Source organism: Spermophilus citellus, assembly GCF_964194105.1.
Source record: "Spermophilus citellus genome assembly, chromosome: 4".
Lineage (NCBI taxonomy): Eukaryota > Metazoa > Chordata > Mammalia > Rodentia > Sciuridae > Spermophilus > Spermophilus citellus.
In genome coordinates, this window is record NC_138185.1 from 106,645,708 (window position 1) to 106,668,049 (window position 22,342).

The 22,342-nt window shown below is 43.8% G+C and overlaps 1 protein-coding gene and 1 long non-coding RNA gene across 3 annotated transcripts in view; one reads left to right on the forward strand and one right to left on the reverse strand.

Moving 5' to 3' along the window:
• Positions 1-22,342, forward strand: part of LOC308647035 — an 83,061-nt gene that overhangs the window by 45,304 nt on the left and 15,415 nt on the right. The window lies entirely within an intron of this gene.
• Positions 1-22,342, reverse strand: part of PPCDC (phosphopantothenoylcysteine decarboxylase) — an 85,356-nt gene that overhangs the window by 10,272 nt on the left and 52,742 nt on the right. Inside the window, exons 6-7 of one of the 2 annotated variants that reach the window (XR_014021566.1) lie at positions 11,884-12,013; positions 8,926-8,989 (exon numbers count right to left, since the gene is read on the reverse strand). The gene's annotated coding sequence lies outside the window, so the exon portion shown is untranslated. Of the gene's footprint in view, positions 1-7,971; positions 8,990-11,883; positions 12,014-22,342 lie in introns of those variants that run through there. The other variant, XR_014021567.1, reaches the window with a different exon arrangement.

The window sequence follows — 22,342 nt, forward strand, 5'->3', positions numbered from 1 at the left end:
ACTCAAAGGGAACTCCAAAGAGCCGGCGCCTAAGGCAGCAGGATACGCCCTAATCCTGGAGCCGCCCTATTCCCAGCAGGATCCACCCCAAACCTGGAGCCACCCCATTCCCAGCAGGATCCACCCTAAACCTGGAGCCACCCTAATCCCTGAGCAGGGTCACCTTTCAACCCCAAAATGCCATGCATCATTCCTACTTGGCTATGGCTCTCAGCACTGCATGATCTGCTAAGATATGATATGGTAATGTCTGTCACAGTGTAATTCCGCAGATCTTGAGCCTATTTGCTCTGTGCTCTAAACCCACCAACTGGAACATCCTGTGGGAAACCTGCATGAGTAATGCCCTTGTCGCCAGTAAGGCACTGGTCCACAGGCCTAGCCCGCCACACACACGCTGCTGGTTGAGCACCCTGCTGTCTTCAGACTTTCTATTGGTTCTCATGGACACACCTTTTCTCTCTGTCAGTAACAAAATGCTTCTGTTATTTCCTGTGTCTTTTCTTGTGCCAACTCCTTTGTATCTCACCTGGCCAGCACCCCTGAACCAACTCTTCCAGTGAGGGCTCTCCTGGAAAGTGGTTATCTTGACTTTTGGCCACTCAAGACACCTCAAGATTCTGCCCATCCATAGGAAGAGGAGGCTTTTCAAGAGGTAATTCAGAGAAAGTGAGATTAGGGAGAAAGAATCAGGAAGGAGAAGATCAGGGAAAAGAAGATCATGGAGGAAAAGTTTAGGAAAAAGAATATCAGGACAGAATTTTAGGGAAAAGATCAGGGATAAGAAGTTTAGGGAAGGGCTGGGGATGTGGCTCAAGCGGTAGCGCGCTCGCCTGGCATGTGTGCGGCCCGGGTTTGATCCTCAGCACCACATACAAACAAAGATGTTGTGTCCGCCAAATACTAAAAAATAAATATTAAAAAAAAATTTTAAAAAAAGAAGTTTAGGGAAAATAAGATTGGTAAAAAGAAAAAATGTAAGTTTCAAAGCCACAAGGGATATAGTCAAAGCATCAAGTGAACCCCTACTACAAGATATCAAAAATAGTGGAATTTGGGCTGGGGATGTGGCTCAAGCGGTAGCGCGCTCGCCTGGCATGTGCGCAGCCCGGGTTCGATCCTCAGCACCACATACAAACAAAGATGTTGTGTCCGCCAAATACTAAAAAATAAATATTAAAATTCTCAAAAAAAATAGTGGAATTTTGCAGGCTTATCTTGTCTTGTCCCCATTGTCTCCCAGCTTGGTCACTGATAATGACCAAGAGAGAGGCTCAATGTGAAAACCAGAAGTGAATTCATGAAAGAAGATATACCTGAACTGAGGTAGAAGCTGAAAACTTAAGCCAGCAGCAGCACCAGTAGAAGTAGAAAACAAGCCAGCATGCTGGCACGTGTTTGTAATCCCAGCAACTCAGGAGGCAGAGGCAGGAGAATCATAAGTTTGAGGCCAGCTTGGATGACTTAGTGAGACCCCATCTCAATATTTTTAGAAGGGTTGGGTATGTACTTCAGTGGTAGAGTAGTTACATAGTATACACAAGCCCCTCGGTTCAATCCCCAAAACTGGGGTGAAAAAAGTTAGAAACTAATGGAAGCTGGGCATGGTGGCATACACCTGTAATCCCGGTGGTTTAGGAGACTGAAGCAGGAGGATCACAAGTTCAAGACTAGCCTCAGCAGCTTAGTGATGCCCTAAGCAACTTAGACTGTGACTCAAAATAAAAACATAAAAAGGACTGGGGATATGGCTCAGTGGTTGAAGCGTGGTTGGGGCAAAGGGTGCCGCAGTCTTGGCTGGGCACAGAATCACGAGCCACCACACAGCTTTGTAGATTCAAACAGCAAATCTTTATTCCCGAACTCACACCGGCCTCCACACACGTTCTGGGGCAATCCCCTTCTGCTGCCACCCAAATCACCTACTCCACGAGGCTTTTTTCCCAAGGTGCTCTCTGAATCTCACAAGAACTCAATGGGAGCTCAGGCAGCAGGAATGCCCTAATTCCAGCAGCAATAATCCTCAACATCGAACTTCCCTAAAATCCAAGGTCTTAAACTGGGAACGCCCTTAACCCAAGGACCGGGATACTTCCTCAAACCTGATCAGCTCTAAACCCGGATCCGCCTTGGTCTTTGAGCAAGGTCACCTTACATGCAATGTCAACAGCGAAATCATTAACATGGGGTACGCTAGCAAGGAAATTTTGATGCGTCATTTCTACTTGGTAATGGCCCTCAGCAAAAGGGCAGACCAGAAAGTCCCTGGGAACAGCCTAGAAATGAGAGGCATAGAAGGACTAAATGAGCCCTCTGTACGGGATTTGCTGGCTGGGAAACTACACAAGTGCAAAGGAGCACAGGAGCCTTTGGAATGTGACAGCCAAGGGAGCCTTGAACATTGGATGAACTTTGTGCAAACCCACACCTCACACAGAGATCAACTGGCAGAGGGTGGACAGCTTATAAGCAAATGCCTGTAAGTATTTAGAACACTGTTCCCAAATCATTGACTGAATACAGAGCTATGCCAACTCAGGGCAATCTCCAGGAAGCTAGGATAAAAATGTAAATAAAGGGTCAGGGAGGAGGCTCCGTGGCAGTAGAGCTGCTGGTCTGGCATGTACAAGGCCCTGTGTTTTTTTCCAGCATCATGCACGCGCTCACACATGAAGAAAACAGAAAAAATATAGAGAAAGAAAAAAAAAGAAGAAACTAATTAAAGATACCAGTGGAAGTATGTCACAGAGGAGACAGGATCTGAAGTTTAAGTCCATGTCAATTACAAAAAAAAAAAAAAAAAACCCAATAAAAATAAAATCATAATTTAAATTTCTATTGTCATATCCACAGCATAGTCCAGTTGTGCCAGAGCTGTGGGGTAGGTGGGAGAAGCCAAAGAAAGTTCCCAGAGTCAGCACGTGAGACGTATGATTTATTGGAGAAAACCTGCAAGACATCAGTGGCTGCTCCAAAAAGAGCTCGGTGGCGACAGGCTGGACAGGTAGCACCCCGCTCCTCGTGGAGATTCACCAAGCAGTGCCTCCTTTCCCTCACTCAGGGTGTTCTGTCCCATGCAGCCAGCTGAATGAGTGACAGCATCCTTCCCACAGTGCCCTCAGTTGCACACCAGTTGCCACAGAGAGAGGAGTTTTGTATGTTAGGCTGCAGAAGCAGTGACACCATCAGCATTAGCTTGCTTACTCTGTGAATAAGGCCAGCATCCCAAGGAGCTGGAGTACACGGAGGGAGTAGCTGTCTACAGATAACATCAACTCGCCCTAGTTCCCGGTAGGCATAAGAGAAAGCCAGTGTCCTTCAAGATAATAGGTGTCTGGACATTCTGGCCCAGGCTCCATCTCACTATTTCCTTAACTTGGCTAGGTTTTTGGGACACAAAGGTGGCAATCAGGGACATGTGTTTTACTGTCCCCTTTTTCTTTAAGGATGATACACTATAAAATATGATCAATAAAAATTATAAGGTAAGAAAAGAAGCATGGAAATGAGAACCACACTGAGGAAAATAGAAATCGTTAAGAACTGATTGGTGCAAATGTCAGATTTAGCACCAATTTAGCACCAAGCTAAAGCTCCTATTGTATATATATTTTTAAAAACTAAAGGAAAATATGATGACAACAATTCAACAGTGACTCTCAATACAGAAATTGAAACTTAAAAAATGAAATGTTGATTTTATAGTTTAATAGGATAAAAACTGAAAAATTGATTGTTATAAAGACTAAACTACAGATTTCAGATAGCAGAAAAAAATGATGAATTTGCAAAAGTTCTCTATAGGTTTAATGCAATGCCAATCAAAATCCCAACGGCATATCTTGTAGAAATTGACAAAGCAATCATGAAATTCATATGGAAAAATAAAAGACCCAGAATAGCAAAAGCAATTCTAAACAGGAAGTGTGAATCAGGCGGTATAGCGATACCAGATTTCAAACTATATTACAAAGCAATAGTGACAAAAACAGCATGGTACTGGTACCAAAACAGGCGGGTGGACCAATGGTTTAGAATAGAGGACACAGAGACTGATCCACAAAGTTACAACTATCTTATATTTGATAAAGGGGCTAAAAGCATGCAATGGAGGAAGGATAGCATCTTCAACAAATGGTGTTGGGAAAACTGGAAATCCATATGCAACAAAATGAAACTGAACCCCTTTCTCTCGCCATGCACAAAAGTTAACTCAAAATGGATCAAGGAACTTGATATCAAACCAGAGACTCTGCATCTGATAGAAGACAAAGTTGGATCCGATCTACAAATTGTGGGGTCGGGCTCCAAATTCCTTAATAGGACACCCATAGCACAAGAGTTAACAACAAGAATCAACAAATGGGACTTAATTAAACTTAAAAGTTTTTTCTCAGTGAGAGAAACAATAAGAGAGGTAAACAGGGAGCCTACATCCTGGGAACAAATCTTTACTCCTCACACTTCAGATAGAGCCCTAATATCCAGAGTATACAAAGAACTCAAAAAATTAGACAATAAGACAACAAATAACCCAATCAACAAATGGGCCAAGGACCTGAACAGACACTTCTCAGAGGAGGATATACAATCAATCAATAAGTACATGAAAAAATGCTCACCATCTCTAGCAGTCAGAGAAATGCAAATCAAAACCACCCTAAGATACCATTTCACTCCAGTAAGATTGGCAGCCACTATGAAGTCAAACAACAATAAGTGCTGGAGAGGTTGTGGAGAAAAGGGTACACTTGTACATTGCTGGTGGGACTGCAAATTGGTGCGGCCAATTTGGAAAGCAGTTTGGAGATTCCTGGGAAAGATGGGAATGGAACCACCATTTGACCCTGCTATTGCCCTTCTTGGACTATTCCCTGAAGACCTTAAAAGAGCATGCTACAGGGATACTGCCACATCGATGTTCATAGCAGCACAATTCACAATTGCTAGACTGTGGAACCAACCCAGATGCCCCTCAGTAGATGAATGGATAAAAAAAATGTGGCATCTATACACAATGGAGTACTATGCAGCAATAAAAAATGACAAAATCATAGAATTTGCAGGGAAATGGATGGCACTAGAGCAGATTATGCTTAGTGAAGCTAGCCAATCCCTAAAAAACAAATACCAAATGTCGTCTTTGATATAATGAGAGCAACTATGAACAGAGCAGGGAGGAAGAGTAGGAAGAAAAGATTAACATTAAACAGAGACATGAGATGGGAGGGAAAGGGTGAGAAAAGGGAAATTGCATGGAAATGAAGGGAGACCCTCATTGCTATACAAAATTACATACAAGAGGTTGTGAGGGAATGGGAAAATAAACAAGGAGAGAAATGAATTACAGTAGATGGGGTAGAGAGAGAAGTTGGGAGGGGAGGGGAGGGGGGATAGTAGGGGATAGGAAAGGTAGCAGAATACAACAATTACCAATAGGACATTATGTAAAAATGTGGAAGTGTAACCGATGTGACTCTGCAAGCTGCATTTGGGGTAAAATTGGGGGTTCATAACCCACTTCAGTCCAATGTATGAAGTGGGTTATGTCAAGAGCTTTGTAATGTTGTGAACAACCAATAAAAAAAAAAAAAAAAAAAAAAAGAAAATAAGAGTCAGGTACAGTGGTTCACACCCATAATCCCAGGGATTTGGGAGACTGAGGCAGGAGGACGGAAAGTTCCAGGCCAATCTTGGCAAAGTTCCAGGCCAATCTTTAGCAAAACTCTGTCTCAAAATAAAAACTAAATAAAAAGGGCTGAATAAAGCTATTACGCCTCTTGTACTGTCTCTTGACCTTCCTATGGTGATGGGCAAAGTTCAGTTACACCCTGTCTCCTGTCCTGGCATCAGCATCGTATCTCCACATTTTCTGGGGATGTGGCTCAGTGGTAGTGTCCCTGGTTTCCATCCACAGTATCACAAAAAAAAAAAAAAAAAAAAGAAAGGAAAAAAAAAAAGAAAATAGGTCAATAGAAATCATGTAATCTTGGGGGGTAGGCATGAGGGAGGCCATAATGAAGAAAAATGAACAAAGTTTCAGAGATTCTGTGGGACTACATCCAACATGTGAACACACATGTAGTGGAACTCTCATGAGAGGAGTTAAAGAAAGGTCAGAAAAAAATGTTTGAAGAAATAATGGCTGAAAACTGCCAAATCCATGCAATATCAATCTACAGATCCAAGAAGCTCAACAAACCCCAAGTAGGACAAAGCCAGAGGTCCTCACCAAGATACATCATATCAAACTGCTGAAGTTGGAAATAGTGATCACTAGAAGAGAAAAATAACTCCTGTGTATAAAGAAGAAAACAACACAAATAACAGCTGACCTCCTGAAAATGGCGGAGCTCAGAGGCAACAAGAGGACAGGGTGTGTGAGGCCACTACCCCAACCACTAATTCCATACCAGCAAAAGTATTCTTCATTTTCTTTTTCTTTTTTTTAAGAGAGAGTGAGAGAGAGAGAGAGAGAGAGAGAGAGAGAGAGAGAGAGAAAGAATGAGAATTTTTTAATATTTATTTTTTAGTTCTCGGCGGACACAACATCTTTGTTGGTATGTGGTGCTGAGGATCGAACCCGGGCCGCACGCATGCCAGGCGAGCGCGCTACCGCTTGAGCCACATCCCCCAAAAGTATTCTTCAAAAATGAGGTAAAACCAAAGACTTTTTAAGATTAAAAACAAATTTAAAAACCCTCAGAGAATTCACTGTCTTCAGTCCACCCTATTAGAAATAATATTAAAAGTTCCTCATGCTGAAAGGAAATAACTCAAATCCCCAGAAAGAAATGAGCAAGGCAGGCATGGTAGTACATGCCTACAATCTCAGGGGCTCAGGAGGCTGAGGCAAGAGATCGAAAGTTGGAGGCCAGCCTCAGCAATTTAGCAAGATCCTGTCTCAAAATAAATCTTTTTTTTTTAAAAAGAACATTCAATTCAATAATACTAGATTATACATTATTTTCAAGCCAAAATGGGATATTCTCTAGGACAACAGAAATACTAAACCATTAACCAAGACTACATAAATTTAAAGAGTGAAAACATTCAGAGTATGTTCCCTCCACACAACTGAATTAAATTAGAAAAAATTAAACCAGGCACTTCTAAATAACCCATAGGTGAAAAAGTTAAAATGATGGAAATTAAAGGACAAGAGGAAATCTGATGGGGAAAAGAAGCTGAAAAAAGAAAGGAAAGGTGGTCATAGCATAACAATTGGCTAGCTGTGGACACTATTATGATTAAAGAAGAAACAGAAAATGTGGAGATACGATGCTGATGCCAGGACAGGAGACAGGGTGTAACTGAACTTTGCCCATCACCATAGGAAGGTCAAGAGACAGTACAAGAGGCGTAATAGCTTTATGCAGAAGGTAAAAACCAGAAGAAAAAATAAAGGATGTTGAAGCAGTTGCTTTTGGGAGAGCAGGTTGGAGGGAGAGAGGAAGAGTGCTATTTTTGCTATAATCCATATGCACACAGACTCTGTAAGTGATTTGCCTGCATTACTTTGGTAAATAAAAATTAAAGACAGATGAGGAGAAACCATGACAATTCTAGGGTTCTTCCTTTTCAGATTTTTCCATCTGCTGAAGCAATTCCCCTTTAAGAATTCAGCAAATAGCCGTGTGCAGTGGCTCATGCCTGTAATCCCAGTGACTAGGGAGGGTGAGGCAGGAGGATCGCAAGTTCAAAGCCAGCCTCATCAACTTAGTGAGGCCCTAAGAAACTCAGTGAAATCCTGTCTCTAAATAAAATATAAAAAAGGGCTGGGGATGTGGCTCAGTGGTTAAGCGCCCCTAGGTTCAATCACTGGTACCAAAAGCAAGCAAACAAACAAACAACAACAAAAACCCAAAGAATTCAGCAAATAACCCTGTCCACTTCTTCAGGCATCACCTGAAATGCAGTCTCACCCTCATAGGTGGCCCTGGGTGATGGTATTGATAAGGGTTCTTGTGAAGGTCAAAGAGAGGGTGCTTTGTGAAATATGAAGTTATATGATTGTTATCAGGCAGGACATGAGTAAATATTCCCATTTTATACACAAGAAAAGAGAGACACCCCACCCTTCCACCCAAAAGGGAGAACCCTCCAAAATCACATAAGTAGTTAGTGGCACAGTTGGATATCTGATTCTCTGTCCTCAGCTATCCTCAGACCCAGGGACTTCTTAGCTCTCATGCTTCCCTATCTCTCTTTATCCCCTCCCCTCCCCACCATGATGCTACCCAAGCATTGGCTTTCAATCCCATCTGGAGGGTGAGCTTAATTGAGTGACAGACTGAACCCTGATCCTTATTCTAGAAGAGGTGCTAAACTTGGTTGTAGACTGAGCCCCACTCCCTTGCCACCAACTCCCTTAATAATACATAAACTTGAACACAGGTTGGACTGGCCCAGAGGATGTGGATGACTGGGTGCTGTCCCTTCCCAGTGCTGCATAAATTCTGTCTCTGGGGGCAGAATTGGCATGACTGTGGCCTGGCTAAATTCTCCGACAGTTTCCCTCCATCCTCTACCAGACTCAAAGCTACAACCTGTGCTCAGTCTGTCTGACTTCCATTGCCTGTCTTTGTGCCAGGGGGGGTTTTGCAGTAATGGGCACTTTGTGCAGATTGTCTGCGATGAGTCACTCTTGCTCAGAATGCAGCAGTCTGCATGGCTGGCACTTGTCCTGGCTTCTCTACCGCAAGTGAGAAGCTCCTCCAATCCAAACTTGTAGGCACAGCCTTGAACTGGCTGCTCCCTGCACTGGACCCTTCCTTCCTGCCCCTGGCCAGGCCAGGCTTTCTCCAACGTGATTTCCAAGTCCTGCCAGATGTTGACTTGTTGCAGCCGCTGCCTGGCTCAGTGAGTAGCACCTGCTCCAGGCAGGCCTCCCCAGACAGGTGGGAATCAAGGCCCACTTCTCACCTCTCATCAGCCCAGGAGAGGTGGCAGGTCAGGAGGATAATGGAGGGTGCTGGGGCTGGGTGACCTGGAGGGGAGAAGACAAGGGTGAAGTAGGGCAGTAGAGACAAGCAGAGGATCATGACATTTCTTTATTGCTAAGCCATCAAATGTCAGGGCAGGCAGGAAGCTGAAAGATGAGCCCTCCCCCTCCCCCTAGCTGGACAGATGGAGAACTGAGGCCCTGGCAGAGGAACTTTCCTAAGACCCCATGGTAAGTTCCCATGGTGATCTCTCCATGTGTGGATGTCTGGTGCTCAAAAACAACTTTGGACAAAGGGAGCATGCCCCGTGGGTCCAAGTTCCAGAAGAGGAGCCTGGGAAGGCCCAGGGACACACAGGAATGGGGTTCCAGGGAAGAAGATCTTCCTAATTATCAAGTATCCAACCAGGGACCTCTTGGAGGGGCATAGGGTGATGAGTTCCTCATCACCAGAGGCATAGTGAGCACAATCCAGAACCTAGTATAGAGCTGCTGCCTGGTCAGCCCCACGGTGGGTGGAGATTGGTGGCTGTCTTAGAAATGTTTCCATTTGTGGGTTTGGAACCCAGATGTGTCCCTCACAATCTTGGGGTTCCTTACTTAGCCTAAGCATCTGCTCTCCCTTCAGAGCCCTCCAGATCCAGAGCAACTGTCTTGGGCAACCCCAGGGCTGCAACTGCTCTGGATGGCACTTGGTCGCTCAGAATGCAGATGGCGTCTAGACCCACAGTCAGGGTATGTATTTAGAGAAGAAACTGGGGAGGGCGCAGTCTCGTGGGGGCTTATAGGAGCCATCTGGGTATGAGAGCTTCATGGCAGACAAGGGGAGAGCCTGCTCCTCCTCTAACCAAGGATGATGGGCTATAGCATTCAGATGGAAACAGGCAGATGGGCTCTTGCCTTGGTGCTGATCCCCAGTCCTGAATGCTGTGGCCCATGCACCCAATGAGACAAGAAAACTGCTTCTTGGACCTCTGGGAGCTGTGTCACCATTCTTCTCCACTGTGGTTGTTTCTGTGCCTCTCTGCTATGACAGTGTTTTGGAAGCCGAGAGTTGCAGGGCGGGTTCTCTGGGAAGAGGACTCTGGCTTGGAGGTAGCATGCAGGATGGTTATGGGGGGAACTGTGGTGATCACAGCCTGGAGAAGGGAAGAGGCAGAACTGAGCAGAGGGAGAAGCTGAGCTGCGGTGCAGGCTTAGCCCAGCCTTGCTTGCCTCATGGGAGCTCTGAAGCAGGAATAGCCTGTCTCAACCCTGCGTGGGGCTAAAATAGCCGGGCCTTTTTTTTTTCAATATTTATTTTTTAGTTTTAGGTGGACACAATATCTTTATTTTGTTTTTTATGTGGTGCTAAGAATCGAACCCAGTGCCTCACGCATGCTAGGCGAGCATGCTACCACTTGAGCCACATCCCCAGCCCCTAGCCGGGCCTTTATATCCCACCTGGATTAGGCCTAGGATATAGGCCATCCAGGGAAGGGCGGGAGCTCTGGTAAGGAGCAGGGGCAATCCCTGGAGGTAATCCCTGCAGCAGAGACAATACTGGAGGGTGGCTCTCCCACAGGTAGAACAATGAGTCCTTCCCTGAGGAACACCTGGACATTGTGTCTCTGTGTCCACCATCCTGGGTTTCAAAGAGCTTTGAGGAATGCTTGTGAATGAATGAATGAATGAATGACTCTGAAAGTAGCCCCTAAAACATGTTGGCCTCACTCTCCCCATCAATGAAATGGGAATATCTTCCACCCTCATGCTGGGAAGGCTGAGCTCATAAACACCAGGGTGCCGTGGCATATGCTTGTAATCTAGCAATTGGTGAGGCTGAAGCAAGAAGATTGCAAATTTGAGGCCAGCCTGGCTAATATAATGAAACCATGTCTCAAAACAAAACAAAAAGGACTGGGGACAGTGCTAAGTGGTAGAGCACCACTGGGGTAAATCCTCAGTACCAGAAAACAAAAAAAAAACAAAACTTCACCAAGCCCATGGATGTATGAAAAACCCCCTGTTCTCTTTTAATTGATGCCCAGAGTTGGGGTGAGGACAACCCCAACTGAAGGGTGGGGTGGGGTTAGAGGGTAGGTGAGTGCACTTGGCAGTTTGTGGTTGCCGTTTCAGGGGAAGCGCAGTTGCCTCTTGCTCAGGGCAGTCAGTGAGGCCCAAGGGAGGGGAGGTTGGCATGCAGGGCAGGCTATGGGCTCTGAGTCACCACCCGGAGGAAAACCACAACTTCAGGAGCCCAAGGCCCAAAGAAAGGTGACAGGTGAGCTGAGCCAAGAGCAAGCACTGAGGAGGGGAGTAGGGGTTTGGACTCCTCCTCAGCTAAGGTCCAGCCCAGGGTCCTACCCTGTAGGGGCAGCACCTACTATACGCCCCAGGAAAGGCTGACTCAGTGCAACAGGACAGAGTAAGAGGTAGATGACCTTAGGCAAAGACCGTCCCTCTCTGCTCCCCCACCATTCCCTGTAGAAAAAAATGGGGATAATTATTATTTATTTCCTTTTTTTAATATTTATTTTTTAGTTTTCAGCGGACACAACATCTTTGTTCGTATATGGTGCTGAGGATTGAACCCGGGCCGCACGCATGCCAGACGAGCGCGCTACCGCTTGAGCCACATCCCCAGCCCTATTATTTATTTCTTTATCCTTCTTGCTTCTCTCTCTCTTTCATTCCTGCCCCCGCACTGTGCTGGGGATATAATCCAGGGCCTCTTGATTGAAGGCAAGTTCTCAACCACTGAGCTACATCCCCAGCCCTTTTTTCCTTTTTTATTTTGAAACAGGGTCTCACTAAGTTGCTAAAGCTGGCCTCAAAGGCGATCCTCCTGCCTCAGGCTCCCAGGTCACTGGGATTACAGGTGGGCGCACCATGCCTGGCCAAGAGTAATTCTTGAGTTTGATAAAATTCACCTATGATATCATCATCTGAAGACTCACAGTGTGTGATGTTGCTCATCTGATAATTTTACCATCATCATGACGGTCTAGAGTCTGCTGTTACACTCATCTGTCTCCTGATTCCTCCAACTGTGAAATGTCTCCCTCTGTCAGTCTTCTTCTCTTTCATCTGTAGGAAAATGAAAAAATTTCAATCCTCAGCTGTATACAATGAGAGTTTAAAACAAAACAGAACAAACAAAGAAAATGCCTTTAGACTTCTTTTACACCTTCCTCAAAGATGGTCTAATGCTTTGGACAAAGCAATAAGAAAACTGAAGGAGCGTAGAGCAGTGAAGACTCATGTCACTGTGGAGTCATCCTTCTGGGAGGTTCCAAAATTCTCCTGTTTTCTTACTTGGTTAGTTTTTTAATGAAACCCCACTCGAATGACAAATGGCACCCAAAAAGATGTAAATAAACAGAAGAGAGAACAGTATCAGGGTCCTGCTGCTCCTTGGTGGACATGGACCCTTGTCCTCCTCCCCGTGTCTCCCTCACAGTCTTTCTGGTTGCAAGACCCAGGTTGAAAGAGTATGTCTTTTTCCCAATTCTCCTTTCCCAGTCACCTACTGAGCCCCACCCTCCCCGGGGTCCCTGAGGCTTGGCACTTCATACGCCTGCTGCTGCCCAGCCAGGCTGCTCTCCTTGTTGCAGGCCAGAGGCTTTCTGGCTGCCCACCATGCCCTTGTGGAATCATCCAAGGCAATGTCAGTGGCAGGCCCTGTGCTGCTGGGCATCAGCAGCCCCTCAGGGCTCTTGCCCATGTGGGTTTATCAGCAACTCACAATAGCCTTGCAGGTATTTGAGGAAGGACTTGCTTGGGGTTGCCTAGCAGATCATCAACAAAACTGGGACCATAACCAGGCCTGAAGCTGCCTGTTATAACCTCTCCCTCTCATGTCTAGGCCCACGGCAGCCCATGCCTTTCAAGAATGAAGAAACACAAGAAGTTCCATCTCAGAGGCAGCTTCTGGGGAGTGGTATATCCAGGGGGTCTTCTTTCAGAAGGAACTGGCATGGTGCTTCTTCATAGGAGGTAGGAGAGCCAGTTTAGATTGCCTAAGTACTCATCCTGCCTATACAGTTTATTACTGTGTGGTGCTCAAAAGGTCGACTAATCTCTCTGTATCTTGATTTCTTTAGTTGTTGAGGTGATGGGCAGTTGAGTCGAGTCCTTTTTTTTTTTTTTTTTTTTTTGGTACTAGGGATTGAATTCAGGGGCACTCAACCACTGAGCCACATCCCTAGCCCTATTTTGTATTTTATTTAGAGACAAGGTCTCACTGAGTTGCTTAGTGCCTCACTTTTTGCTGAGCCAGTTTTAAACTTGAGATCCTCCTATCTCAGCCTCCCGAACTGCTTGGATTACAGGTATGCGCCACCATGCCTGGCAAGTTGAGTCTTTTTGACTCCCACCGAAGTACTAACCAGACCTGACCCTGTTCAGCTTCCAAGATCAGATAAGATTGGAAACTTTCAGGGTGGTATGGCTATAGACAAGTTGAGTCTTTTGGGATAGTTGGCTCCCACCAGGTTCCTGGAATCTGGGAGATTATAGTTAGTAAGGGAGACAAAAGTGGGATCTGTACCTTGACCAGGCAGGACCCTGGGGCTGGAGGGTGCTACTGGGTGTAGGGCCTCATGGAGTGGGCACACAGGGCCTGGTAGGTGGTCCTAGGGCTGGCGTTTCCTGAGTTCCCTCGTGGTCTGTTCCCTTCTCTCACCACCACCCTTGTCCAGCTTTTTTTCTTCTTCAAATGCAAACTCATTGTTTCCATTTCCTCAGCTTTTAGCTCCCTGGGCATGACCTCAGAGTCCAGACATCTCATGGCCTCCCTGATACACACCCTTTTGACTTGGCCTCAACCTCTTGAATCCCTAAGGGAGGAACTTGATTCCAGCCATGATGGAGTCATTGATTTTAGATTTACCCTTCCATGGTGAGCAACTAAGTGTGCAAAATAAATAGAGCAACAGTTTGTAGGCATTGGATGGCAGCCAATGCAGCACCATGACCCTTGAGAGGAGCACACATGAGGTGAGCCCACGTTTAACGAGTGCTCTCCCCCAGGCCAGATTCTAAGCAGAGGTACAGGGATGTAGATAAGCCGGAAGTGACAGTCTCACTGGCTAAAATAATAGGTATCTGCAATTGGTTTGGAGAGCAGGATTCAAAAATCTGTGTGAAGTTTCCACTTGCTTCCTTGGCTGACTCCTAACCATACATGTTCAGAGTGAGACTTTGAAAGATCCTGCGGAGAATGACCATGGAGAAGCTGGGAGCTGGGCACAGACTTGGGAGAGTGCTAGAGGGACATGGAGTTCAGCCCCAGGAAAAGAGAAGAGGTCTTTATGGGGACCTCAGGGCTTCAGTTAGGGTTCAAAACAGGCAGCACCCTCAGAGTGCAGGTGGCCTCCTTGTGCAGGTTCTGCGTCCCCAAATTCAACCACAAACTGAATCACAAATGCAGTTAAGTCTCTGATGGTTGCATCTGTAATAAACATGTGCTGATTTATTTTCCCTCATCGTTATTCCCTAAACAATAAAATATAATAACTATTTGCATGGCATTTATATCTATAAGCAATATAGAGATGATTTAAAGTACCATGGAGGATGTGTGCAGGTTAGATGTAAATACTGCACCATCTTACACAAGGGATTTGACCATCCATGAAATTTGGTATCTGAGGAGTCCTGGAATCAATCCTTCAGGGATACCAGGGTAAAGCCTCTCCCCTAGGAGAAAAGGCAAAGGGAAAATGACCCACCCTAGTGAAGCCTAAAATCAAGTATTCACAGATGAAGGGGACCCATTGGCAATTTAAATGCCTACTAGAACAAAACCTAGCACTCTTTACAGGATGATAATACAATTCAGAGATTCTAAAATGCAGCTACAATCAAGGATATATAGAATCACTAGATATGGCAGAGTGCAGTGTGCATATGCCTGTAATCCCAGCTACTTGGAAGGCTGAGGCAGGAGGATCACAAGCTCAAGGCCAGCCTTGGCAATTTAGGGAGACCCTGTCTCAAAATAAAAACATAAAAAGGGCTAGGGATGTAGTTCATAGGTAGAGCATCCTGGGTTCAATTCCCAGTACCCAGGAGAAAGAGAGATTCAGAGAGAAGAAACAATACAATCCGTGTGGCTGACTACAGCCACATGAAGAAGCCAGAAGCCAGAAGACAATGAAATAATTCTTTAAAGTGCTAAATAAAAAAAAAGAAAAATCTTACCAATTTACATTTATATCTTTATAACAGCAAAAAATCTTTCAAAAATGAAGGTAAGATAAACATATTTTCAGACAGACAAAAACTAAGAATTTGATTTGTTTACTAGTACACATCTGCACTGCAAGAAATACTTAGGGAATTCTTCAGGTGAAGGAAAATGGTCCCTTATGGAACTGCAGGCAGAATGAAGGGTGTTGCAAAATGTAAAAATGTATCTAATTATGAATTTCAAATATTTTAAACAACAACAAAAGTACTGGATGTGGTATTTTTATAATCCCAGTGATTTAGGAAGCTGAGGCTGGAGGATCACAAGCTCAAGTCCAGTCAAAATAAAACAAAAAAGCCATGATCATGGTTATAGCACTTTCCTCTAACATGCTAATGGTAGCACAAAATGAAATAATGTTTTAAAAATATACTTGGTTGAGCTGGGTGTGGTGGCATACACCTGTAATCATAGGGCCTTGGGAGGCTTGAGGCAGGAGGATCCCAAGTTCAAGGTCAGCTTCAACAATTTAGCAAGGCTCTAAGCAACTTAGTGAGACCCTGTCTCAAAATAAAAAATAAAAAGGCTGGGGATGGGCTGGGGATGTGGCTCAAGCGGTGGCGCGCTCGCCTTGCATGCGTGCAGCCCGGTTCGATCCTCAGCACCACATACCAACAAAGCTGTTGTGTCCACCGAGAACTAAAAAGTAAATATTAAAAATTCTCTCTCTCTCTCTCTCTCTCTCCTCTCTCACTCTCTCTTAAAAAAAAAAAAAAAAGGGTGCCCCTGGGTTCAATCCCTGATGTGTGTTAGTCTGTGTGTGTGTGTGAGTGTGTGTGTGTGTGTGTGTGTATACCCTTGACTAATCCAAAGGAAGGTGTAAAAGGAGGAATAAGGGAATAAAAAAGATAAACAGAAAACAAAGAGCAAATAAACCCAACTACATCAGTAATTGCAATTAATGTACATACCATAAATACACCAATTAAAACACAAATATCATCAGACAAGTTATAAAACAAATCAAACCCTGCTGTGTCCCAAGGCATAATTTAAATGGGATATAAAGAGGTGAAGGCAAAAGGCTAGAAAGCAATATATCATGTAAACTCTTATCTAAAGAAAACTGATAAGGACACATTAAAATTAGAAATACAGATCTGAAGACAAGAAGTAGAGGAGGAGAGGAAAAGGGAAAATACTGGGAAACAATATTGACCAAATTATATATATTGTAATATTGTATGCATTCCCACTATTATGTATAATGCACCAATAAAAACATGGAAAATGGAGACAATTTAAATGATTAATTAATTTAAAATTTTTTTAATACTTATTTTTTAGTTTTAGATGGACACAATATCTTTATTTTATTTTTATGTGATGCTGACGATGGAACCCAATGCCTCATGCATGCTAGGCAAGAGTTCTACCACTAAGTCACAACCTCATCCCTAATTTAAAGTCTTTAAAAAAAAAAAAAAAAAAAAAAGACAAGAAGCATTATGAGCTGGGTGCAGTGGTGCATGCCTGTAATCCCAGCGTGCAGTGGTGGCTGAGGCAGAAGGATCACAAGTTCAAAGCCAGGCTCAGCAACTCAGCAAGACCCTGTCTCAAAATAAAATATTAAAAAGGGCTGAGGATGTGGCCCATGGGCAATCCCTGGTACCAAAAAAAAAAAAAAAAAAAAAAAAAAAAAAAAAAAAGTAAAACAACAACAAAAAAAAAAAAAAAAAAGAGGAGGAGGAGCAGGAGACGGAGGAGGAGAAAAAAAAGCTTTAAAGAGAAAAGTGGAATATTTTATAATAAATTCCAAAGGCACCATCTATTTGGGCCAGCATCCATAGCCAGACCACATTACAGGCCACTACCACTTGTGGTATTGCCCTTTCCCATCCCTGGACATGCTGGGGCTCCCTTTCAGCATCCAGGAAGGAAAAAGTATGGGGCTCCTGCCACCCTGATCACTTTCTCTGCTTTGCTCCTGCCCTCCCAGGGTTTTGGTGTCTGAAAGGGAATGCAAGCGTGCCTGACCATGCTCCCACATCCTACTCAGGCTCTCAGCAGTGGGGATGAAGCTTGAATCTGAGGTCATAAATATTCTGAGTTTGCCTGTGAGCTACAGGCCACTCGGGATTCCCAGCCCAGGTTTGCAGCCCTGCAGTAGGAGTTGACAATCCCTCCTAGGAAATCCCATCTTATTGGCCTTGCCACCATTCCATGCATAGTGACCACGTGGGCTTCTGAGTCCCTATAGGGGATAGGCAGGTGTTTGTCACCCATTGTTGGACAGGCTGTGTAGGGCGGGGCCTACAGCTCCCTGAGAAGGTCACAATTCATGAGTTATAAACCTCAATACATCATGACTCAACTTCTATGCCACAGAGAAAGTGGTGGCATAGGTAGGCCCCACTTTCTGTGACCAGGGTTCTGGCCCCTGCCTCAGTTGCTAGCTCTGATGTTTTCCTCCTTTTCCAGAGGCCATTCCATCCCTCCAGCTCCAACAGCTCCTGTCTCACTCTTGATATCCCTTACTCTAACAGAAGGCAAGACACCATATGGTTTGACAGGCCTCAGCCATCACTCTTACCTGACTGTTAGTCCAGAGCTCACCTGGGTGAATCCTGACAGTTTGGATATAGCTACCAGTTGTATTCATGTTGACCATAGGTTTTCCCAAAGGACATTACCTTCCTGTCTGAGTCCTATGTTCTCTGCCAGATTGTACCAGCTGTGGCTGGTGCCTGGCATGTGATGATTACAATAAATGGTCATTGGTTTCAACCTCATCCAGAAGGCTAGATGTTGAGTTGAAGAGATTGGGCTCTGCAGACAGGCCTGGGCCCCAAAACCATCACTGCCACATACTACTTCCTGATTCTGAGAAAGTGAATTAACTTCTTTGGACCCGAACTTCTTCATCTGAAAAATGGGTTAATATCTACCCCTTAAGAGTATTATAGGAGTAAATAAGATGATAAATGGAAGTGCTTAGCACAAGGCCCAACACAAAAATAATGCTTAATACTATACGTGGTGGCTATTGTGGGAGACCATCCTTACATGTGACTGAGTCACACTTCATGGCTGGGTGCTGAGGCGCTCAGTCGCAGAAATGTGGCAGAGCTTTCCCCACCCTTTTTGGGTCCGAGGGTCAGAGTCTTCTGCATGGGTGTGTCTTGCTACAGCCCCATGGGTGAAGCTACACTCACCAGTTCCTTTGTAATATAACCCCTTGCCCTGTTTAGGATAGAATCTTCCATGGAAGTGCCTTGTGTGTGTCCCCTTCTCTTACTGTGCCCTTGGGTGTGGCCTACCCAGGTGTCAGTCAACCTGCTGACAGTGGACATCATGAAGATAGACTCAGCCCCCTGAAACCTGACCCCTTGCCTCATTTGAATAGCTTCTCCTCAATAAAATGGGTCTCAATCTCCGGTGCTCGCTCTCTCTTTCTGCGGACCCTTAAGGTCAGAGGAGCTATCACAGCGACCCCAAACAAAAAGGTATTTGTGTCTCTTGTGTGGTTATTTCCTGCAGCCCAGTTAGCCCAGTTTAACTGGAGTGACCCCTGAGCCTTTTAGTCAGTCTCAAGATCAGAAACCCGGCAGGCTATTGTTTTTTTTGTTGTTGTTGTTGTTGTTTGTTTGTTTGTTTGTTTTGTGGCCCTGGGATTGAACCCAGGGTTGTTCAACCACTTAGCTACACGCCTAGCCCTTTATAAATTTTATTTTGAGACAGAGTCTTGCATAAGTTGCCCAGGCTTGTTGGGGGTCGCAATCAAGTCAAGATGGCGCCTGGCAGTTTGCCAGGAGGAGTGGTTTGTGAGGCAACGCCACCGAGCCATTAAGATGGTGAGGATTCCTTATTGGTTGATTGCTGTATCTGGATGATGCTAATTGAGTCAAGCTGTGTGTAATCAGTTAGGTATTATACACCACCGTTGTTCCGTAATAAAGCAGTGCCCACTTAAACTTTCAAGTTGCTTGTCACCTCCCGGTTATTTTGCCCAGCTGGACTTCGGCACAGGCTGACCTTGAATTTGTGAATCTTCTGCTTCAGCCTCCCCAGTAACTTGGATTGCAGGTGTGTGCCACCACACCCAGTTATCTATTTGTTATTTGAGGAACTCAACTACTTTATTAATATTCTAAGTTCTATTTTGTTGTAGTTTTCTATTTAATACTGTAATATGTCAAATATAGAAGAGTTTCTCTTGTACATATAGTTTAAATAATAATAAAACTAACACTTGCATACCTATCACTCAAGAAAAAAAATAAACATTCTCTGAAGCCTCCGGCATCTCCTCCCAAATCATCCTCTCTCTCCACAGAAGAAGCATTCTGAATAGCATGGTGTACATGGGAATCTAGCAGAGAGCAGCAAGGAGACTTTCCTCCCCTCCCAGCCAGTGGAGGGCTTTTGGAAGCCTCAAGGCCATCCCCTCCCCGCAGAGATCAGTGCTTCTAAGGGTCTGTATGCCTAGATGTAGCTCAGTGGTAGAGAGCTTGCCTAGTACGCATGAGGTCCTGTATCCAATCCAAAGGAAGGAGATAAGAAAGAAAGTGTCAACGGATGCAGTACCATTGAGAGGAGTACTGAATGTAATGAAGTGACCCCTTCCCCTTCTCACTCACAGTAATGAAGTGACCCCTTCGCCTTCTGCTGGAGCAGTGTCAGAGGGAGCCAGCTAAGAGAGAAGGTTAAATCAGATCCAGAATCTCCACACATGTAATTCCAGCTATTCAGGAGGCTGTTGTTTGAGGCCAGCCTCAGCAATTTAGTGAGACCTTGTCTCAAAATGAAAAAAAAAAAATTTTAAAGAGAGAGACAGAGAGAGAGAGAGACAGAATTTTAATATTTATTTTTTATTTTTCGGCGGACACAACATCTTTTTTTGTATGTGGTGCTGAGGATCGAACCCGGGCCGCGCGCATGCATGCATGCGAGCTACCACTTGAGCCACATCCCCAGCCCCTCAAAATGAAAAATTTTTAAAAGGGCTGGGGATTTGGTTCAGTGGTAGAGTGCCCCTGGATTTGATCCCAAGTACTGAGAAAAAGAACAGGAAAAAAAAGTGACAAGACCATCTGAAATGGGATATATTGTAGTGGCCATCTTTGGAAAACATAATCAGCTGCATCCATGTTGATGCATGGAACTGTGGTTTGTTTATTTTTTAAATGTTTTTATAGTAAATGAACACAATACCTTTATTTTACTTTTTTGTAGTTCTGAGGATGAAATTCAGTGCCTCACACATGCTAGGCAAGTGTTCTACCAACTGAGCCATAACCCCAGACCTGGAGCTGTGGTTTTCTATTTCACTACAGAATAGTAGTCTACTGTATGACTGCATAACAATTCATTACTCTATTTTAATGGACATTTAGCTGTTTTCTTTCTTTCTTTCTTTTTTCTTTTTTGCTATTATAAATGTCTCTGTATATATTCTGACCATGTTTCCAGGAGTAGAATTATTGGTCACAGGGCATAAGAACAAAATAATGCAAAAGTCTTCTCTAAAGTGTAGTTTACTAACTTCTAGTCCTAATGCTGTTTAGTAGTAACATTTCACTAACATGTTGTCTCCTAATTTTTTCCAAGCTAGTAGATATGAAATGGCAACTTGTGGTTTTATTTGTCTTTCTCTTTTTATTAATGATGTTGGGTATATTTTTATATATTTAACAGGTCATTTGTGTTTTCTCCTGTAAAATGCCTCTTCCTATTTTTTTTAACATTTTTTCTTTCTCCTCTTCCCTATACTTCCCCCACTAGGGGTTGAACCCAGGCCCTTGCACACGTTAGACAAGCATTCTATTACTGAGCTACACCTCCAGCCCTTTTTTATTTTTATTTATTAAATTTTATTTATTTATTTATTTATTTATTTATTTATTTTTGGTACCAAGAATTGAACCCAGGGGCGCTTAACCACTGAGTCACATCCCCAGCCTTTTTTATGTTTTATTTTGAGACAGGGTCTCACTGAGTTGCTTAGGACCACACTAAATTGCTGAGGATGGTTTTGAACTTGCAGTCCTCATGCCTCAGCCTCTTGAGTCACTGCGATTATAGACATGCACCAACAGTGCCTGGCTGAAAGTCTTGAACAACTTTTATTAAATTAATTCACATGAATCATACCTTTATTTTTTGTTGCTATCATAAATTTTAAATTGCATTTTCTGACTTCATGATGTTTATAAAGTCATTAGATGTTTATTTATTGGATATTAAATTTCTATCTCTCAATTTTGCTAAGTACACAAATACTGAGTGTGTTACAGTAAATTTTATCATTTGTGCACACCATGTTATTGACACTCAGCTCAAGATATAGACCATTTCCATCATATCAGGAAGTTCTCTTCTACCTTTACCCACTCAATTTTCTCAACCCAGAGCTAACCATGATTCTAACTTTCATAACTATCTACTAGTTTTACCTGTTCTTGAACTTCATAAAAATGATATACAGTATGAACTCTACATCCAGCTTCTTTCACTCAACATTAACAAGTTTGTGACTCATTGACGTTATTTATGCATCTGTAGCAGTTTGTTCTTGTCACTTGCTAAGTAGTACACCATTATATGAATATAACATATTCTGCTTATTCTCCTAATGATAGACATTTTGATTGTCATTTTTGGCCATTATGAATAGATTTTCTATGGTCATTCTTTTTTTTTCCTTGTGGTCCTGAAGATGAATATTCTGAGAACCTACACCTTCATTGCCCTTGGATACATACCTAGGAACAGAATTGCTAAGTGATAAGGCGGCAGATGTATGTTTAACTTCATGCTCAGATGCTAAACAGGTCTCTAGGGTTGTGCAATCTTACATGCACATCAGCAGTGTATGAGAGTTCAGTTGCTCCACAGCCTTGCCAAGAAGTGCTATAGTTGTTCATTCTCTTCATATTAGTCATTCTGGTAGGTGTGTAGTGGTATCTATTTGTGGCTTTTATTTGCATTTTCCTGATGACTTAGGATGCTGAGTATTTTAAAATTAGACATTTAAATTCTTTTGTAAAGCCCTGTTCAAGACATTTGCCTCCCCCACCATGCCCCACTACTGGTACTTAACCACTGAGCCGAATACCCAGCCCTTTTTATCTTTTATTTTTATTTATTTATTTGGTACCAGATATTGAACTCAGGGGTGCTTAACCACTGAGTCACATCCTCAGCTTCTTTTTTGTATTTTC